This window comes from Erythrolamprus reginae, chromosome 5 (assembly GCF_031021105.1).
Source record: "Erythrolamprus reginae isolate rEryReg1 chromosome 5, rEryReg1.hap1, whole genome shotgun sequence".
Lineage (NCBI taxonomy): Eukaryota > Metazoa > Chordata > Lepidosauria > Squamata > Dipsadidae > Erythrolamprus > Erythrolamprus reginae.
The window spans coordinates 68,669,069-68,691,335 of NC_091954.1; the positions used below are offsets into that span (position 1 = coordinate 68,669,069).

The 22,267-nt window shown below is 40.6% G+C and overlaps 1 protein-coding gene across 1 annotated transcript in view; it reads right to left on the reverse strand.

Moving 5' to 3' along the window:
* DNMBP (dynamin binding protein) overlaps nt 1–15,514 on the reverse strand; it is a 96,034-nt gene extending 80,520 nt beyond the window's left edge. The window contains exon 1 of the mRNA XM_070752993.1: nt 15,419–15,514. The gene's annotated coding sequence lies outside the window, so the exon portion shown is untranslated. The remainder of the gene's footprint in view (nt 1–15,418) is intronic.
* Nucleotides 15,515–22,267: the final 6,753 nt, after the last annotated feature.

Sequence of the window (22,267 nt, forward strand, 5' to 3'; positions counted from 1 at the left end):
AGTGTGCCACAGCACACTGGTTGAAAAACACTGCCAGACCATAAATAAGTTCTATGTTCCCCACTTCCAACCAGGAGATAAACATGTCGCCGTGTGCCTGAAAAGTGTCCATTTGCACATTCGGATCTGGCTGTGTAGTTCTTAAAAAGAAATAACTGGATGTGTATTGATACAAGTGTGTATCAAAACCCACAAAACAGGATGAAGTAAGTTTAAATGAGAGGCTGCAGAGAACAATATGCTGTTTTGATGGCATTGCTTTATTATCAGGCATGGGTTTCGACATGGCAACAATGTGAAGCTTGCCTTTTTCAGAAATGCTGCCTGGGCAATTCCCAGCTTTTATACTGCTGATAGATGGAGAACAATGCTACCAGTTGTCTTTCAACTATGACCCCAGCTGCAGCATGCAGTATATAAAACAAATGTATTTATTTTATTTATTTATTTAATTGGACTTGTATGCCGCCCCTCTCCATGGACTTGGGGAGGCTCTCAACTTATACCAAAAACATAACAATACAGTTTATCCAGTTAATATACTAAAAAGATTCTTAAAAATTCTAACTTTAAAACATTCATTTGCATTCATTCAATAATCACATTAACGGCATTAGTGGGTCAGCGGGAAGGTCTAATGTCCCCAGGCCTGGCAGCAAAGGTGTGTTTTTAAAATCTTTCAGAAGACAAGGAGGGTCGGGACAATGCGGATCTCCAGGGGGAGCTGATTCCAGGGGGCCGGGCCCCCCACAGAGAAGGCTCTTCCCCTAGGCCTTGCCAGCTGACATTGGAGACCAACTCTGTGGGACCTCACCAGACATAAGAAATCCTTCCTTATGATTTTCTGCATCAAATAAATACTTCCAACCTCAACAACTTTAGGAGATAACTTCATCCAATAAAACAGCTGCTGATATGTATGAAAAATTGCAGAGGAATTCAATAGCTATATTTAGAAACACAAAAAAATCACAGCCATAAGAGATCTTGAGACTACGTATTTTGCCTCTTTATGAGACGCAATGAATCAGCCCTCTCCATAGACATGACTATTAAGACCACAACACCGAAAAGACAAGTTCAGGTTTGTGTATCAAATAAGTTCAAGTTGAGATAACTATAATACAATTTGTGTAGGACCATCCTTGCTCTTGACCTAGAAAGTCACAGAATGCAAGGAAGGAGTTAATTTAATTTAATTTGATTTGATTTATGCAGAAAAAACAGTTGCTGCCAATCTGCCTTCCATTGAGGACCTGTATACTGCATGAGTCAAAAAGAGGGCTGTGAAAATTTGCTGACCCCTCGCATCCTAGACATAAACTGTTTCAACTCCTCCTCTCAAAACCCCACTACAGAGCACTGCACACCAAGACAATAGTTTTTTCCCCCTCTTCTAAACAAATAATTCCCTCAACACTGTCAAACTATTTACTAAGTCTGCACTACTATTACTACTAGTTTTTTTCTCATCATTCCTATCACCTATTTCCTCCCACTAATGACTGTATGACTGTAACTTGTTGCTTGTATCCTTAAGATTTCTATTAATATTGTTTCTTCATTGCTTATATGACCCCTATGGCAATCATTAAGTGTTGTACCTCATGATTCTTGACAAATGTATATCTTCTTTTATGTACACTGAGAGCATATCCCAGCGACCAGTTAGGTCCCACAGAGTTGGCCTTCTCCGGGTCCTGTCAACTAAACAATGTCGTTTGGTGGGACCCAGGGGAAGAGCCTTCTCTGTGGCGGCCCCGACCCTTTGAAACCAACTCCCCCCCAGATATCAGAGTTGTCCCCACCCTCCTTGCCTTTTGTAAGCTCCTTAAAACCCACCTCTGTCATCAGGCAGGGGGAAATTGAGACTTTCCCTCCCCCTAGGCTTATAAAATTTATGCATGGTATGTTAGTATGTATGATTGGTTTCTAAATTGGGGTTTTAAATTAACTTAAATATTAGATTTGTTTACATTGTACTATTGTTGCTGTGAGCTGCCCGGAGTCTGCGGAGAGGGGCAGCATACAAATCTGATAGATAGATAGATAGATAGATAGATAGATAGATAGATAGATAGATAGATAGATAGATAGATAGATAAATAAATATGTACCAAAGACAAATTCCTTGTGTGTCCAATCACACTTGGCTAATAAAGAATTCTATTATATGCTGCCCAATCTCAATCCCATGGGAATGGGGAACCTGCTTGTGCCCAGAGCACCCCTAGCTGTATGAAGCATCTGCAAGGATTCAAATATTTGGTTTTAATATCTTATCTTAGGACTAAGACTTCGATTAAATGCTTTTTCCATTATGGTTGGTTACTGAAGATCACCCTACAAGGGCAGGGTTGTCCAAACTTTGGAATGCTCATCCCCCAAATTCAGGAAGCAGCCACCAGACTAGTGTTGATTAAATTATGTTCCACAGAACTTTAAGGATCCAAAATGACTCAATAAAACAGTAAGGGAGAAAGGGTTCACTTGAACGCAACCAATTTTCTATCACTAGAGCTTTGTTTTTCATCAGAAATCCTTCCCCACCTTAAAAACATTGATTCTGAAAAAGTTTGAAAACTTGGCACCTCTTGAAAACTCCACCAAGGCCTGATATCAAAGTTAAATATTTTTAAATGTTCTTTTTCACTTCCTGATCTTATACAAGAGTATGTTTTATTGAATATTGTTATTATACTGTTCAATATCATCTAATGTATTCATTGATTATGTTTTTATCATCAAATGGCTTGGAATGTTTTGGTATACGAGGCAATATTTAACACAGCTATTATCTATCTATCATCTATCTATCTATCTATCTATCTATCTATCTATCCATCCATCCATCCATCCATCCATCCATCCATCCATCCATCCATCTATCTATCTATAGCCTCAGTGGTGCAGTGGTTAGAGTGTAGTACACTGTTCCCTCGATTTTCACGGGTTCAAACTTCACGAAAAGTCTATACCACAGTTTTTCAAAAATATTAATTAAAAAATACTTCAATGGTTTTTTCCCTATACCACGGTTTTTCCCATCCGATGACATCATATGTCATCGCCAAACTTTCGTCTGCCTTTAATAAATATTTTTTTAAATAAACTTTAATAAATAAACATGGTGTGTAATAATCTGAATGGTTGCTAAGGGAATGGAAAATTGCAATTTAGGGGTTTAAAGTGTTAAGGGAAAGCTTGTGATACTGTTCATAGCCAAAAATAGTGTTTTTACTTCCGCATCTCTACTTCGCGGAAATTCGACTTTCGCGGGTGGTCTCGGAACGCATCCCCCGCGAAAAGCGAGGGAACACTGTACAGCAAACTACTTCTGCTAATCACCAGCTGTTAGGCAGATCAAATCTCAGTAGGCTCAAGGTTGACTTAGTCTTCAATCCTTCCAAGGTCAGTAAAATGAGGACCCAGATTGTTGGGGGCAATATGCTTACTCTCTGTAACCAATTACAGAAGGCTGTATCGCACAGGGAAGCGGTGTATAAGTCTAAATGCTATTGCTATCTATCTTAGTTAAAGAGTTTAGGAACTCTTTATTTCTGGTAGAAAGGAAGCAGCTGATGTGAGGAATATAAAGCAGAGGTTCCCAAACTCAACTCATCAACCCTTTCATGAGGTTTCAGATTGTCTATTGACTCCCAAACATTTATTATATGAAAATAATTTAAGAAATATTAACTTATTAACTCCAGTTGCCTCTTGAACTTTGGGACAACCATGACCTGGATGAGGTCCACAGATATTTAACTTAACTTATTCTATTAACAATAATATTCACCCCTTGGATTGTCCCATTAATCCTTGGAGATCAATATTGTATGTCTCATTATGGGGATCCCCGTTTTTAGAGATTCCAAGATGAAAGGACATACAGATTAAGAGTTGATGTTCCAGTCCAAATATGTAGCAATTAGAAGAAACTGCATTTGACAGCATTCTACTGACCTTGAACTGTCCAGATGACTACCATCTGCAGAATTTTAGCTTAGAGCAACACCACTGCTTTCTTTAAAGATCATGTGGAATATTCTTCAAATTGTAAAATGCTTCATATCACTTTTAAGGTCTTTTAGGGGAGCCTGATTAAATAGAAGTTATCTCTGGTATTGTCACCTGCCTACCTGGCCATCTTTTTGATGTCTGGCACTGTTGGCATTCTTTGGTTCCTGAACTATTTCTGCCTTTGCACCCCAGACACTTAATCCCTGCACATAACTGGCATGATGTCATTCATAGGCAACCACATGCTACTTCTAACACTTTATAGTCAGTCAGAAAGAGCTGGATTATTGGAGAAGCTTTGAGCTGAAAGTTAACAATTCATTCAGCTTTTTTTTGCCACTCTTTGTGTGAAGGAGCCACAATGGAGTGCAACAATTGCAATTACCCTGCAAGTATAAAAGCACTGAAAGAGGTGCAAATTCACAGGGACAAGCTTGTGGGCAAGCTAATGATGGAAAGATGACTAAAATCTACGGCAAATTTGTATTGGTTTATTTATACTTATTTATTTATATCCCAAACTCATAGAATAATCAACCACTGGTAGAAAACTATAAATAATCTAATAATCTGGAGGACAGAATAGTCTGAAGGACAGAAGGAAAAGGGGGGACATGATCGAAACATTTAAATATGTTAAAGGGTTAAATAAGGTCCAGGAGGGAGGTGTTTTAATAGGAAAGTGAACACAAGAAAAAGGGGACACAATCTGCAGTTAGTTGGGGGAAAGATCAAAAGCAACATGAGAAAATATTATTTTACTGAAAGAGTAGTAGATCCTTGGAACAAACTTCCAGCAGACGTGGTAAGTAAATCCACAGTAACTGAATTTAAACATGCCTGGGATAAACATATATCCATCCTAAGATAAAATACAAGAAATAATATAAGGGCAGACTAGATGGATCATGAGGTCTTTTTCTGCCATCAATCTTCTATGTTTCTATGTTTCTATAATCTTAACATGAATTACAAGGCCAATAAAGAGCATTAAATCTGAAAAGATTACAAGAAAAGAACCATTTTGGAGAAAAATCAAACTGGCACAATATATAGAAAGGCTATAATTCTGTGGTCTATTTTGCGCGCTTTGCTTGCAAATGTTTAGATTCAGTTCCTAGCAATATCAGAAAGCATTGGGCTTCATCTTAGGCTCTGGCGAACCAATAGGAAGTCAATGCAGTGCAGACAATAATGAAATAGATTTGACTGTGCAGAAGGTTGCTCTAGTATTGCAAACTGTCCGTGATGTACTCCTTCCTTAAGGCAAGATTTATTGTGATGCCTGAAGAAGGGTAAGGAGGCTCAAATAGATTATCAATAAATATTGATAATCTATCACAGAAGCTACTGCCTTCCAAAGATATAATAAATACAAGTCAAAGTGGCCCTGCAGCACAAATTATAGAGTGACCATTGTGCAAACTCCATCTCTGTGCAAGAATTCAAACTAAAACACTCATGACAAACATCCAGTGTTACTTTACTATTTTGACAACAGTCTAAAGCAGTGATGGTGCATCTATGACGTGGGTGCCACAGGTGGCATGTGAAGCCATATCTGCTGGCACGCGAGCTGTTGACCTAGCTCTGCTCCAACATGCATGTGTGTGCCAGCCAGCTGATTTTGGGCTCACACAGAGGCTCTGGGAGGGTGTTTTTGGCTTCCAGAGAGCCTTCAGGGGAATGGGGGAGGGTGTTTTTACCCTCCCCTGGCTGCAGGGAAGCCTTTGGAGCCATGGGAGACCAAAAATGAACCTACTAGACCCACCAAAAGTTGGGAAACAGGCTATTTCTGGCTTCCAGAGGACCTCCAGGGGGAAAGGAAAGCTGTTTTCGCCCTCCCCAGGCATTGAATTATGGGTGTGGGCACTCACGCATGTGTGATAGCGGGCCCGCACACTCTTTCAGCACCTGTAGAAAAAAAGGTTTGCCATCACTGGTCTAAAGTGTTAAAAAAAAAACCACAACCTGAACTATTTTGACCTTGCTAAGAAAAGGATTCAATCAGCTGCATAAGAATAATGATCAAAAAATAATGATTATAAGAAGGCCAACGGCAGAACAACCATCTAGCTACTGTAAAACAGAAAATGCCATTTAAAAGTTTGCTGAAAGACTTCCATATCTTATATTAATTATGCCAATAAGTACATACAAACAGGAGAACAATATGTACATACTACAACTTTTCTTATATTGTAACTTGGTTAAGTTTTGGGACCCTTTTCATTGTATACGATTGTCTTCTGCAGCCAGCCCCTCCTTGTGTTTGGTAGGCTGGCTCCAAAAACCCATCGCTTTATTCCATGATAAAACATCAACAGATTACTCCTCAGGAACATCTGCTTGCCAATCTTTCTTCCAAACTAACGCCCTAGAGGGAGGAAACAATCTCTCAGCTCCATCCGGCTGCCTCGTTAGAGAACCCAGCGTTCTATCATAAACAGCAAAGTGTTCCCAGATTTCTTGCCTCCAGCTTCCTTCTTTTGACCAGCAATATTCAGTCCAAGTATAACAGGCCAGTGTGCTGCAAGAGAAGGCGATCTAAGGGAGTGGAGATGGGGAAGCATGTTATGTACTCAAGCCTTGACCCACAGCTGAGTCACCAACTTTAACTCCCTGCCAGCACTCCTCCTCTCTTATTTCAGGGACATCCACAAATGAATAGAAATACAGTGATACCTCATCTTACAAACTCCTTGTTATACAAACTTTTCGAGATACAAACCTGGGGTTTAAGATTTTTTTGCCTCTTCTTCCAAACTATTTTCACCTTACCATCTCAAGTCTGCCTCTTCTGGCCTTCCAAAAGGTTTTAAAAACACACCTTTGCCAGCAGGCCTGGGACTGTTGTGTGCCGACATTCTGCTCCAGTCGATAGTGTAATTGACATTGGGATGAGTTAGTATGAATGGGTTTAAATATTGGGTTTTTAAAGATTTGGGTTTTATGGCTGTGGTTTATATTTTGCATTGATTTTACCTTATAAGCCGCCCCGAGTCCCCTGGGGAAGGGCAGTCTGGAAATTTGATTAAATGAATAAAAATAAAATAAAGGCAATACAGTATTGGATAGTTTTGTACTTAACCACTATTAGCTCTCACCAAACTTCCCATAATCCTTATTCTGCAATTATGGAATGGCTGCATCAGTTTAACAGGAGAATATATCAGGAAAGCATACAACAGCAAATAGGTCTTTTATACCCTTTCCACTTAGAAAACTTTTCCTAGTCAGAGAATAACCTTCTCTGACGTTTGCGCTAGTCCCCATACAGTATTCCTCTTACGTATAAGGAAATACTGTGATGTAATAGGTCTCTGCAACATTGACCAGCTTTTTATAAAAGGAATGTGGGTATGCATGCCTAACAATGTCCCCATCCTTGTCACTTCAGTCAGCCCTTCCAAATTGGGGGGGGGGGGGGCTACCGTAGGCGCCTACTCAAACTAAATGAAAGCTGAACAGCTGAATCGCCATATGACTGATTCCCAGATAATGAAGATGCTTATCAAACACTAAAATTGACAAGCACAAGCCAATTTTTAATAGTAACCTAATTTGACAGGGAATTGAATTTATTCCTAACTATTAATATGCCATTATGAACAGAGTTGGCATGTCCAGAAGAACCAATCCATCCGCAGAAAAATATTATTCTTCAGTCATGCTAATAAGGCAATATTTGATCAAGTTATAGCTGGAATATAAATTCATGCCTGTTCCAGCAACATTTCCAAAGCTATAATAGCTGTTTGATTATTAATCCTCCCCCCCCCCAAAGAAGAGATAACAGGATGGGCAACATGTGCAGGGATTAGACCAATTAAGGTTTTAAAGAAAGGTCTAATCACTTACTTTGCTAGACAAAAGATCTATATCTCCTTCAATGAATCAGTATGTATGTATGTATGTATGTGTGTGTGTATGTATGTATGTATGCATGCATGCATGCATGCATGTATGTATTTATGTATGCAGTTCTATATGTGTATGTGCATTCAGAACTTAAACACTATGAGAGACAGAAACAAAACTGTGACTCCCTAATTAGATACTGCATCTATAAACTATAGAAACATAGAAGACTGACAGCAGAAAATGACCTCATGGTCCATCTAGTCTGCCCTTATACTATTTCCTGTATTTTATCTTAGGATGGATATATGTTTATCCCAGGAATGTTTAAATTCAGTTACAGTACTGTGCATTTACCAACCACGTCTGCTGGAAGTTTGTTCCAAGGATCTACTACTCTTTCAGTAAAATAATATTTTCTCATGTTGCTTTTGATTTTCCCCACAACTAACTTCAGATTGTGTCCCCTTGTTCTTGTGTTCACTTTCCTATTAAAAACACTTCCCTCCTGAACCTTATTTAACCCTTTAACATATTTAAATGTTTCGATTATGTCCCCCCTTTCCCTTCTGTCCTCCAGACTATACAGATTGAGTTCATTAAGTCTTTCCTGATACGTTTTATGCTTAAGACCTTCCACCATTCTTGTAGCCCGTCTTTGGACCTGTTCAATCTTGTCAGTATCTTTTTGCAGGTGAGGTCTCCAGAACTGAACACAGTATTCCAAATATGGTCTCACCAGCGCTCTATATCCCAATTGTGTTCTGATAAGCTCTCAATTTTTCTTCCATGCGTTCCCCATTTGGAAAATTAGCTTAAATACAGAATGATGGACAAGAAAAGCTTGCCATGATATTAAGCATAAATGAAATAAATAACTAAGAATGCTCAGGAAATTTCAGGGAAGCATATCAGCCATTTGCACAAAAAAATCCAAAAAAGCATTATCACAGCTTCTTATGTATTTTCAAAGATGTAAAACACCCAGAATTTGCTGCATTACTGACCCAAATACGAATAACACTATTCCTTATATGAGCTAAAAAAAGATGTTTCTTATATGCCTTGCAAACAGTTGGCAACTCCAATTCATCGAGAGGACTCTGAAGTAGGGAACTTCCATCACCCTGACCATCAATTAGTCTGGCTAGGGCTAAAGGAAATTGCAGTTCAAACATCTGGAATTGATGCTGGGGAAGGGCAGTTTAATCCACCAACACACCAAAGTTATGCTCAGTGTTCTATATTTGATCATAGTTAGGTGTGTGCATTTATAGAACAGGGTACACAGAGCATCTTGCAATACCACAGAAAGGGCCTTTCCAGCCCTGACACTAATTTCCATATTTAAAAAGTTTGAGATGCAGAAACACTTTCTTCACAAAGTACAGGTACTCCTTGACTTGTAACAATTCATTTAGTGACTTGTTCAAAGTTACAATGGCATTGAAAAAAGCGACATGATCATTTTTCACATTTATGAAAAATGTGTAGCATTTTGTTGTAGCATCTCCATGCTTATGGGATAAAAAGTCAGGTGCTTCGCTACACATTCATATTTATGATGGTCGAGGCCACTCTGTTAGGAAAAACCAACAGTCAGAGAGGTGCTTGGTCCCCATCAGGGCAACTCAAAGAAACTCTCATTTGGAGAAACAAAAGCAGTTTTCTCTCAGAAATAATAATACTAGTGTATTGCTCAACTTATTGCCACAGTTAAGACTGGAATTGTTAATGAAAATTGTTGGGGTTATTAAATTGAATCAGGCCCGTTTTTACAACAATATCTTATGATGGTTGTTAAAGTGAACTGCCACAATTGTTAAACAAATCATGCAGTTGTTAAATAAATTAAAGTTTCCACACTGGCCTTTTTTTTTTTTTTTTTGCTGTTTATTATCACAAAGAAAGAAAAAAGGGGTCACAAATCATGATCATGTGACTGCGGGAGGCTGCAACTGGTTGTAAACGAGTACCAAACACCCGAATTGCGTTCACAGGACCACAGGGAGGGTAATACGACAGTCATAACTGTTGATATAGGTCGCAGGTCACTTTTTCCAAGACCGTCGTAACTTTGAATCAAACAAATGATGGTGAGTCAAAGACTACATGAAATCATCACAATTTTAGGAACACTTTTTACTTAAAAACTCAAATACAAGAATGCCTCCCAGCCTGAAAATTATTTATTTATTTATTTATTTATTTATTTATTTAGATTTGTATGCCGCCCCTCTCCGCAGACTCGGATTAACACCAGTATGGCCAAGAATAAAATTATTGAGCTGCCAAAGTCAAAGGTTTCATGGGTTATGAACAATGAAGCAACAGTTATGTTTCTTCTTCCTGGGTACTTAGATCTATACAACAGGATCTAGCTTCTTGTACTGTAAGGCAAGGATGCTAACTTGAAAACAAAGTTTCTAGAAGCAGAGCAGGCAAGCAAGCACATAAATAAGAAATGTCCTGCTGAATTAACACAGGTAATTAGAGAAGCATACTGCCTCTGATACAGGATGTATTAGATTCGAAAGTTGCTGAGAATATTGAATACCCTTAGCATCTGGAAAAAAGAGGGGGGGGGCTCAAAAACCAGAAACCATCAATCTTTCTTCAAAAAGAAGAGCAGAGGATAATGTATTATTATAATAGGCTGTCCAAATTAAATATATGAATATTGTGTACAAAGTTATGCTATCTGTTAAAAGTCCAGCGATGAAGGAGGCAAGCATTGAGAGATGTCCTTTAAAATGACACTATTCAAACACAAAATCAATCAGCAAGCACAACATTGTTCTAGAAAATATGCTTAACAAAACTCTGTGGAGATACAGTGATACCTTGTCTTACAAACTTAATTGGTTCCGGGACGAGGTTCTTAAGGTGAAAAGTTTGTAAGACGAAACAATGTTTCCCATAGGAATCAATGGAAAAGCGATTAATGCGTGCAAGCCCAAAATTCACTCCTTTTGCCAGCCAAAGTGTCTGTTTATGCGATGTTGCAGGGGAATCCCAGCATCACAAAAACGGGTGCTTCGCTGGCAACAGAAATCCAGAGTTGGGGTTTCCCAGCGAAGGGAGCATCAGTGAAATCGCAGCATTGCAAAAACACTGAAGTCCTCGAAACCCCACCTCCGGATCTCTGTGTTTTTGCGATGGTGCGATTTCACTGAGGCTCCCCTCGCTGGGAAACCACACCGCTGGACTTCCGTTGCCAGCGAAGCACCCATTTTGCACTGCTGGGATTCCCCTGCAGCATCACAAAAACACGGAAGTCCAGAGGTGGGGTTTCCCATGGAGGGGAGCCTCACGGGAATCCCAGCAGCACAAAAACGGGTGCTTCGCTGGCAAAGGAAGTCTGGAGGCAGGGCATCCCAGCGGCGGTGGTGGGTTTGTAAGGTGAAAATAGTTTGTAAGAAGAGGCAAAAAAATCTTAAACCCCGGATTTGTATCTTGAAAAGTTTGTATGACGAGGGGTTTGTAAGACGAGGTATCACTGTACTTGTTCCTAGTTATTATCTCAGAGAGGTTCCTGCCTACAAAACATAAGTTGAAGAAAATGTAATTCCCTTTTCCCCCCCACCCTATATGCAAAGGTTAGCCCTGTAAAGCATGAATCCAGAAATAGTGACTAAATAACAACCCAGGTATAGGAATTCTTTACAAGTTTCCCTAAAATTTGCAAAAGAATTGCTTTGCATAGCTACAGAAAAGCAATAGAAAAAGTGAAAAACTTAAGCCAGGCAGAATTAGCTCACTGTCTAACGAATTTCTACATGGAAATTGCAAGTCTGAACTTAACATGTGGCATACACATGCAAAAGCCCAATGCTTTGACATTTATAGGGCTGATTGGTGGGGCCTTCAGCACCCGCTGGCGTTTTGGCCTCTTTGCAATCTTATTACTCTCCCACCACACCCTTACCCTCATACACACACTTCCAAGCAAGCAGGATTACCCAGCTGCATATTCACCATTATCAACTTGCTGTCACAGGATACAATTTATCATATAGTATGTGAAAGAATTGGCTTAGTAGAAGATGATAAAAACTTATTAAAGTGCCGTCCTCTGTTATATTCATACCTTAGTTTGAAAAGCAAATGTGGGGGGGGGAAATTATCTGCACCAGAACTGACCGCACCACAAGGCTCAAATGATGGTGAGAAACAGAAATGAGACTTGCAAAGGAATCAGCCCTAAAAACCATTGTAAAGCATATGCATTATGACAATTGTTTAAGTGTGTCCAGATGTGATGCAATTTCAATAAGATGGATATCTAAGGTCATATTCACAGCATAAATATGGTAACACTTTTTGATGCTTGGCCTTTATAATATTGCCTTCCTCTCATCCCTCAGAGCACAAATGAAATAAGCCTAAGTCATCTTCACTTGTAAAATTTATTAGAGTCTGTATCCCATTACTTTGGAGGGAGTCAGGACAGGAATAAGCAATAAGAATAGAAAATTGTATACTGGCATTGTTTACAAATGACTCAGTGGTGAGAGGGTAGCACTTTAACCTGATAATGGAAGCCTCAAGTATTTCTTACAAGGTCATTAAGAAACAACAATATTTGTACTAATGTTATAATTTATAGAACTTTTTGAACATTCACTGGCTTGGACCATTAAAAAATGTGAATTAAAGTCCAAACTCCAACATCATTTTAAGAGACATGTATTCAAAAATCCTGACGTATGGAGAGGAGGGAGAGAGAAACCACATGGTTCAAAAGACTTCAATCCATCCCTGATCTGGGCAGATGCTGAATGAATCTAGGTTAACTGGGTACTATTATCTCAAGGGAAAAAGTTTTGTTTTTTTTAAACTTTAGCTCAGTACATTGTACTTTTTGAGATATAAAACCAAAACAAAAAATACATGAAGTATCAAGGCAAAATCAAACAAGGGCGTATTTCTAATGGCAATATTTTTTTGCAGAATATCCTGCTTCTTGTTGCAGCATTTTTTAAAGGAAACTAGACATATAATAATAACAACAACAACAACAACAATAATAATAACAACAAGAAGCCATATGCAGTTTAAAAAGAACTATATAATTGTATTATGCTCATCGACCTTATTCATACCAAGGAGTTATCTCTAACTAAGGTATATGACAGTGAGTATATTGCTATATATCTGTATTTATAATTTATATTATTGTATTAGTAATATCAGATAAAACTAGCATTTATTTAGTCAATAACCAATTTCTTCCTGTGCTAATATTTTATTATTGCTGAAGATGTTACATTATCATTCTATAGCAGGATCACTGATTTTTATGTTCAGTTGTCGGAAACTATGACACACAACTTTTGGGTCTTGTCTCACAATTTACAATGATCAGGAAACATCCATAATTATGATGCTGGAACTGACCACTTGAAAGGCAGAACGAATGTCAGATGTAGGCTGTGTCTTGCATTAAGGCACTGTTTCTCAATCTTGGCAAAATTAAAAGATGAGTGGATTTCCGCTCCCAGAATTCCCCAGCTAGCATGCTGAGAGTTTAAGTCTAAATATTTTCCAAGGTTGAGAAACACTAAACTAAGGAATGAGCGATATTGACAAACTCTGTCAACATGAAGGAAAAGGGAAAAACCAGTCCCCTCTGGAAAGCTGCTTCTGAGTCTATATTCTTAAAGTAATTCCTAGAACAGTGATGGTGAACCTATGGCATGAGTGCCACAGGTGGCACATGAAGCCATATCTGCTGATACGTGAGCCGTTGCCCTAGCTCAGCTCCAATGTGCATATGTGTCCCGACCAACTGATTTTTGGCTCTCACAGAGGCTCTGGAATACCTCTGGAACCGCCTTCTACCGCACGAATCCCAGCGGCCGATAAGGTCCCACAGAGTTGGCCTTCTCCAGGTCTCGTCGACCAAACAATGTCGTTTGGCGGGCCCCAGGGGAAGAGCCTTCTCTGTGGCGGCCCCGGCCCTCTGGAACCAACTCCCCCCGGAGATTAGAACGGCCCCCACCCTCCTTGTCTTTCGCAAGTTACTCAAGACCCACCTGTATCGCCAGGCATGGGGGAACTAAGACATCTCCACCAGGCTTTTTATATTTCATGTTTGGTATGTATGTGCTGTATGGTTTTTAATTGTTGGGGTTTTTATATATTTTTTATTATTAGATTTGTCCCATTGTTACACTGTTTCTTATTACTGTTGTGAGCCGCCCCAAGTCTTCGGAGAGGGGCGGCATACAAATCTAATTAATAATAATAATAATAATAATAATAATAATAATAATAATAATTTTTAGCTACCAGAGAGCCTCAGGGGGGATGGGGGAAAGCGTTTTTACTCTCCCTCCAGGGAAACCTTTGGAGCCTGGGGAGGGCGAAATACGAGCCTACTGGGCCCACCAGAATTTGGGAAACAGGCCGTTCCCAACCTCCAGAGGGCCTCAGGGGGATTGGGTAAGCTGTTTTCACCCTCCTCAGGCATTGAATTATGGGTGTGGGCATCCACGCATGCGCAATAGTGTGCAAGCACACTCTTTCGGCACCCAAGGGAAAAAAGGTTTGCATCACTGTCCTAGAATATACAGTATAGAATATGGAATATGGAATATAGCAGTGTTTCCCAACCTTGCCAATTTAAAGATCTGGACTTCAACTCCCAGAATTCCCCAGCCAGCATTCGCTGGCTGAGGAATTCTGGAAGTTGAAGTCCAGATCTCTTCAAGTTGCCAAGGTTTGGAAACACTGGAATATAGAATATAGAATTCTTTCTTGGTCAAGTGTGATTGGACACACAAGGAATTTGTGTTTGGTGCCTAGGCTCTCAGTGTACATAAAAGAAAAGATAAATTTGTCAAGAATCAGGAGGTAAACAATGATTGTCATAGAGGTCAAATATACAATCAGGAAACAATCAATATTAATAAAAATCCTAAGCATACAAGCAACAAGTCACAGCCATACAGTCCTAAGTGGGAGGAGATGGGTGATAGGAATGATGAGGAAAAAGCTAGTAGTAACAGTAGTGCAGACTAAGTAAATAGTTTGACAGTGTAACCAGCAGGGGTGACATAAGATGAGCAGCCAAGCAAAAATCTCCGGGCGACGGGACCAAACCAAGTGGCAGAAAAGTGGCATTCCCAGTTCCCTTCCTGGCAGAGGGGTGATTCCCAGCCTGGACACTGACAACTAGGGAACTGTGGGAAAAAAAGGATGTCCGGAGAACGAGTGGCGGGTTCACGAGGGACGAACCGTCCAGGAAGCGAGTCCAACGTGTCCTCTGAAGCCTCGCAGGACGCGATGGGGACGGGAGGGGAGAGAGGGGGAGTCTTCCACGGCAGACGAAGCGCCGAGGCGACCGAAGCGGCACCAGCAGAAGCCATGAAGTGAGAGTTGGGGCCCCATCGAAGGAGTTTCCACACGAGAATCTTTCGGACGCCAGCGAAACTAAACCACTCAGAGAAACCCGGGACCGGACGCGGAAAGGGAGATCTCCGCGGGGATCCTTCCTCCGCCGCCGCCGCCCTCCCCGGCACCCCCCTACCTGTTGCGCGGTCCTTCGGCCGCTCCAGCCCAGCAGATCTCCCCGTCGCTTGGCCCCCGGGAGCAGCCGCGGCCCGGAGCTCGGCCTCGCCCACCCCGAGTCGCCGCCCTCTCCAGCCTGCTCGCCTTCCTCAGCGCCCCCTTTCCGTCGCCGAGCGTACTCAGGGCTGGAAGTGGCAGGTCGCAGCCGTGAGTTGGCAAAGGCAGACGCAAAGTCTTATTAACTCCGGCGTGTTGCAACGGGTAAAACCGACGGTCCTCCAGGCTTATTCCAGAGGCGGAGGAAGGGAACTCGGCAAGTGCTCCAAAGCCCGGAAAATGGATTTGTAAAATTAATTTGAGTGTGGGATGTCTTGCCTAAACAAGGGGTTGGACTAGAAGACCTCGAAGGTCCCTTCCAACTCTGTTATTCTATTCTATTAGCATATACTGAATGTACTGAGAATTGTATTCCATTTGACTGGTTAAGGAAATAAAGAATTATAAAAAGAAAAAAAGAAGTTATTATTATTATCATCATCATCATCATCACCACCACCACCACCCACATCATCATCAATACAGCACAGCAAATGAGATCACCATGGTGGATTTTATATTTCATCAGCAGTCGGGCACTTCCCAAGCACCTAGGACTGCGTGATGTAGCGGCGAATTATACCGATCCCAGTAAAGTGGCCTTTTGCAATTGACGGATGGAGATTTTGTCAATTCCGATGGCTTTCAAATGTCCACTGAGATCCTTTGGCACTGCGCTCAGCATGTCAAGGACCACTGGGACCACGTTCACTGGCTTATGCCAGAGTTGTTGCAGCTCGATTTTTAGATCTTCGTATTTCACTAATTTCTCTAGCTGCTTCTCCTCAATTCTGCTGTCTCCTGGGATTGCGATGTCGATGATCCATACTTTCTTTTTCTCCACGATCAGGATGTCTGGTGTGTTATGTTTAAAAATTCGATCATGCTGAAGTCGGAAGTCCCACAGTAGTTTCGCTTGCTCATTGTCGACCACTTTTTTGGCCTTATGATCCCATCAGTTCTTTGCCACTGGTAGAGGGTCGTTCTGGCACAAGTTCCAGTGGATCATCTGTGCCACAGCACCATGTCTATGCTTGTAGTCAGTCTGTGCGATCTTTTCGCAGCAGCTGAGTATGTGATCGATTGTTTCGTCTGTTTCTTTACAGAGTCTGCACTTTGGATCGTCTGTTGATTTTTTAATTCTGGCTTTGATAGCATTCTTTCTAATGGCCTGTTCTTGTGCAGCCAGTATTAGTCCTTCTGTTTCCTTTTTGAGTGTTCCACTTGCAAGCCATTATTATATTTTTATTGTTGTTGTTTTGTTGTTGTTATTGTTATTGTTATTATTATTACTACTATGATTCTCCGGACTCATGCCTAATGGAGCAGGGTGCATGGCCAATCACCTCCTCTTAGCATCAACGTTTAGCATCGCCTTTGATAATTTCTCCCACATTTCACAAAATAATTTGGTACGCAGAATAATTATTGGAGAGGCGATATATGTAGCACTGACTGGAAGCATCTAGTAAAACATTCTCAGTGGGGCCTTTGATTTGGACTACAGTGTTCCCTCGATTTTCGCAGGTTCGAACTTCGCGGAACATCTATACCACGGTTTTTCAAAAATATTAATTAAAAAATACTTCGCTGTTTTTTCCGCTATACCACGGTTTTTCCCGCCCGATGACGTTGTATGTCATTGCCAAACTTTCGTCTGCCTTTAAAAAACTTTTTAAAATAAACTTTAATAAATAAACATGGTGAGTAATAATCTAAATGGTTGCTAAGGGAATGGGAAATTGTAATTTAGGGGTTTAAAGTGTTAAGGGAAGGCTTGTGATACTGTTCATAGCCAAAAATAGTGTATTTACTTCCGCATCTCTACTTCGCGGAAATTCGACTTTCGCGGGCGGTCTCGGAACGCATCCCCCACGAAAATCAAGGGAACACTGTACTGTATTTTCTTTGACCTGCAGGTTCCTCCCGCTCTCCCTCCCATGCCATACTCAGCTTGCTTTTGAAACTTCTGGACATCAGAATGGATTGGCACAGAGAGAGGCTGTTTGGGGGGGGAAAAACCATCAGAATTTATGTGGCATGAAGAATTGGCCAAGATGCACATTGGTTTTTAGAGATCAAAATGCAAGCCACCTTATTATAGCTTAGTGGGATGTATGAAATCACCCTGTGTAAAAATAGGCAGCATGGGAGTGCTGTTGCAGTAAAAGTAGAGGTGGGAACAGTAAAGGCATTGTTTCAGCTGCCATATATAAATGGCTCACCATATTATTAAGGACAAAATCCTCCTTTTCTATGTAAAAACCACTTTGGGCTTCAATAATAACAATATAAAAACTATAAAGTTCCCAAACAGAAAAGCTTTTCACAGTTCTTGTTTAGTCAATGGGATTGGTGGAGGGAAAGTGAGAGAAAATGTGACTGATCTTAGAGTCATCTTTGTATCAGGACAGATGGCGAGGCCTCAAGCCTGCTGATTGATCCACGCCCATAAAATTAACCTGATCCTACGCAGCTTCTGCTCTGGCAATCTCACGCTACTCACCAGAGCCTACAAAACTTTTGCCAGACCCATCCTTGAATACAGTTCATCTGTCTGGAACCCATACCACATCTCGGACATCAACACCCTTGAAAATGTCCAAAGATACTTCACCAGAAGAGCCCTTCACTCCTCCACTCGAAACAGAATACCCTACGAAAGCAGACTATCAATCCTAGGTCTAGAAAGCTTAGAACTACGTCGCCTAAAACAGGATCTAAGTATTGCCCACAAGATTATATACTGCAACGTTCTACCTGTCAATGACTACTTCAGCTTCAATCGCAACAACACAAGAGCACGCAACAGATTCAAACTTAATATTAACCGCTCCAAACTTGACTGTAAAAAATAGGACTTCAGCAACCGAGTTGTCGAAGCATGGAACTCATTACCTGACTCAGTAGTGTCAACCCCTAACCCCCAACATTTTCCAGGTTCCTTAGAGGTCAGTAAGGGGCGTGCATAAGTGCACCAGTGTGCCTTCCGTCCCTTGTCCAATTGTGTCTCCTTATCTCATTTATCTTTTCTTCCTTTCAAATATGTTCACCTATACTTTTATGTCTTTTCTTTTATTTTTTTCTTTACTTATATTATTACATATCTTTCTCTTCAATGTGTATTATGTATTGGACAAAATAATAAATAAATAAATAAATAAATAAATAAATAAATAAATAAATAAATAAATAAATAAATAAATAAATAAATAAATAAATAAATAAATAAATAAATAAATAAAGGGATAAGTTATTTTTCAAAGATTTCTGGCAGGCAGCAGAAATATTTATAAATTTCCCATTTGGGGTTACAGATTTACTCATTTCTTAAATTATAGATAGGATAGAACTCTCACTGAAAAAGTGCATTTGGAAAATCTTAGACTCATGGTTCCTGTCAGGATCTTTTCTTAGCCTTGGCAGGGGCACCATTTACAACAAGTACTGACATTAGTAACTCTTGCCCTTGCCATTTCACACTACTAGGCTTTGTCCCAGAAGCTAGAACTAGTCAGGATTCATCTGCTAGCCTGTGATTGGTCCAAAGTAGTTTGGTACAATACAAGCAATCTAATAGGAACTGCACTGATAATCAGTAGGTTTCTGGTTCCAATTCAAGATATTGGTTAAAGTCCATTGTGGTTGATGCAGGCAAACCTGAAAGTAGAGATTGAAAGTCCATCTTCTGTGGCATTTTAAGGAGGAGGGAGACAAGGAATCAATCTTCTTAGTCATTCTCAGAGCCTCGGTGGTGCAATGATTAGAGTGCAGTACTGCAAGTTACTTCTACTGATCACCTACTGTCAGCAGTTTGGCAGATTGAATCTCGGTAGGCTCAAGGTTGACTCATCTTTCCATCCTTCCAAGGTCGGTAAAATAAGGACCCAGATTGTTGGGGGCAATATGCTTACTCTCTGTAAACCCCTTAGAGAGGGCTGTAAAGCACTATGAAGCAGCATATAAGTCTAAATGTTATTACTATTTGCTATGGAGCAGCTTGTGAATTTGGCTTGTTTCCGGGCGTTTTTAAGAAATCAGAGAAAGCAGTTCCTTTCCAACAAGCATGAAGGGTAGAGACTACAACTTAGCTGGAAACATCTAGTAATCTAAAGAGACAGTTTTGTGCAGATGATGAGTTATATTTTGTTGGTTGTAAAGTTGATAGAGCTCCCGAAGACAGTATATAAAGTATTTGTATGTAAAACTAATTTCCAGCACTTAATGGAAAGTGATGTTCCGGTGCCTGGAGGCTGTTAGGGTCTGGATGGGTGTCAACAGACTCAAACTCAACCCAGATAAGACGGAGTGGCTGTGGGTTCTGCCTCCCAAGGACAATTCCATCTATCCGTCCATAACCCTGTGGGGGGAATTATTGACCCCCTCAGAGAGGGTCCACAACTTGGGCGTCCTCCTCGACCCAAAGCTCACATTAGAGAACCATCTTTCAGCTGTGGCGAGGGGGACGTTTGCCCAGGTTCACCTGGTGCACCAGTTGCGGCCCTATCTGAACCGGGACTCACTGCTCACAGTCACTCATGCCCTCATCACCTCGAGATTCGACTACTGTAATGATCTCTACATGGGGCTACCTTTGAAGAGTGTTCGGAAACTTCAGATCGTGCAGAACGCAGCTGCGAGAGCAATCATGGGCTTCCCAAGATATGCCCATGTTACACCAACACTCCGCAGTCTGCATTGGTTGCCGATCGGTTTCCAGTCACAATTCAAAGTGTTGGTTATGACCTATAAAGCCCTTCATGGCATCGGACCAGAATATCTCCGGAACCGCCTTCTGCCGCACGAATCCCAGCGACCAGTCAGGTCCCACAGAGTTGGCCTTCTCCGGGTCCCATCGACTAAACAATGTTGTCTGGCAGGACCCAGGGGAAGAGCCTTCTCTGTGGCGGCCCTGACCCTCTTAAACCAGCTCCCCCCAGAGATTAGGATTGCCCCCACCCTCCTTGCCTTTCGTAAACTTCTTAAAACCCACCTCTGCCATCAGGCATGGGGGAACTGAGACATCTTCCCGAGACCTATATAGTTTATGTATGGTATTTTGTGTGCATGTTTTTTAAATTATGGGTTTTTAACTTTGTAATATTAGATTTGTATTGTATATTGTTTTCTATTGCTGCTGTGAGCGGCCCCGAGTCTGTGGAGAGTGGCGGCATACAAATTTAACAAATAATAATAATAATAATAATAATAATAATAATAATAATAATGCCCAAACTGTTCTCATCTCATTGAGGTATCCAAATTTACTGGTAAAATCAGAAGATAGTTCAAATACATATTATTTTTGTTATAAATTAGATATAATTTATAGTAATCCTTTGCCAAATCTACTTCCCTCCATTTCTATGCAGTTCTCCCAAAGTTGTCTTTAGCTTTTGTTACTTAAAATAATAACCCAAATTGCTCTTTTCTTTTTTTAAAAAAACCTCTGCTGCTAAATTTCAGTGGCATAATTTCCGAAGACCCGTGTCTGAAGAAAAAGAAAAAGGAAGGGATTGAGGACAATAAGCAACTCACAAATTGCCCACTTTGCTACAAAGTGAATTCTGAGAATCCCTCTTTCTCTCTGCTCTGAATCTAAGCTTAAAGTTTTCTTCTACTGCTGTATGTACATTGAGAATGCTAGGAAATATTGTAAAGACTACCCAGTTTCTTTCCCTAATTATTTTATGAAATATTAATCTCAGCTAAGCAAGGAGCTTCTACTGTACTTTATTGTCAGATTATTGTATTTTTAGTTTAGTTCTTGTCAATAGACAGAATCAGCCTGATTGACAAAATGTGTATAGAGGTTTTTTTCAAATTAAGTTCCAAAATACGGTAGTTGGAAGAAATTCCAGAGAACTAAAAGGTAAATTTTATCAGTCTCACCTATATTTCATGATTTTTTAAAATTTAGTGGCACTTGTCCTAAATATGGTGTTTTCCAAAGTAGTATTTACCTAGAGTCAATTAATATAAACAGCTATACTTGCTGTTCTGCTGGGCTCTCTGGTAGGAGCCTCCCGAAAATTCAAGGGTACAAATTTCAGACACACACACACACACACACGTTTGAAAATTCAAAACAATGTTCTTTATCACAAAATTCAAAATAAACTAAGCACTCTTTTTGTGTTGCAAAGAGCACTCGTCTCAAAATAACCGGGCAGGCTGTACAATTTCCCTTAAACAGTCATTAAGTACTTAGCTAGCAGCTGTGAAGAAACTTCACACCCCTTCTTCTTCCAACTAAGTGACACACACACACACACACACACACACACATTGCTCTGCTTTGGTTTCAAAGGCGTGTCCAGAAAACAGCAACACACAATTCCTGAAGAACTGAGATCAGATACTCTTTCACAACGACCAAACCCACAGACTACTATTTTTAGCAGCAGCCCTAATTACTGGAGCCCCACCCAACCACAAGTGGCCTCATTTTCTCTTGTAATAATCCTTCAGTTGTTGTCTCCTATGCGTCACTCTACGCATGCGTGGATGTGTCATTAATTCTTGTTCAGAATCCAAGGATGATACAGATGATTGATCTCCTCCTGGGCTGTCTGCCAAACTCCCCTCTTCCCTGTCTCTCATGCTTCCTGGGTCAGAGGAGGCTTCATCGGCAGATTCCATCGGGAGCAAAACAGGCCTGCGGCATGTGGATGTCTCCCCCACATCCACCTGCACATTCCTTGGGGCAGGAGCTGGGCCAGAGCTAACCACAACACTTGCCATGAGGAAAATAAATTCCCATGAAGACAAC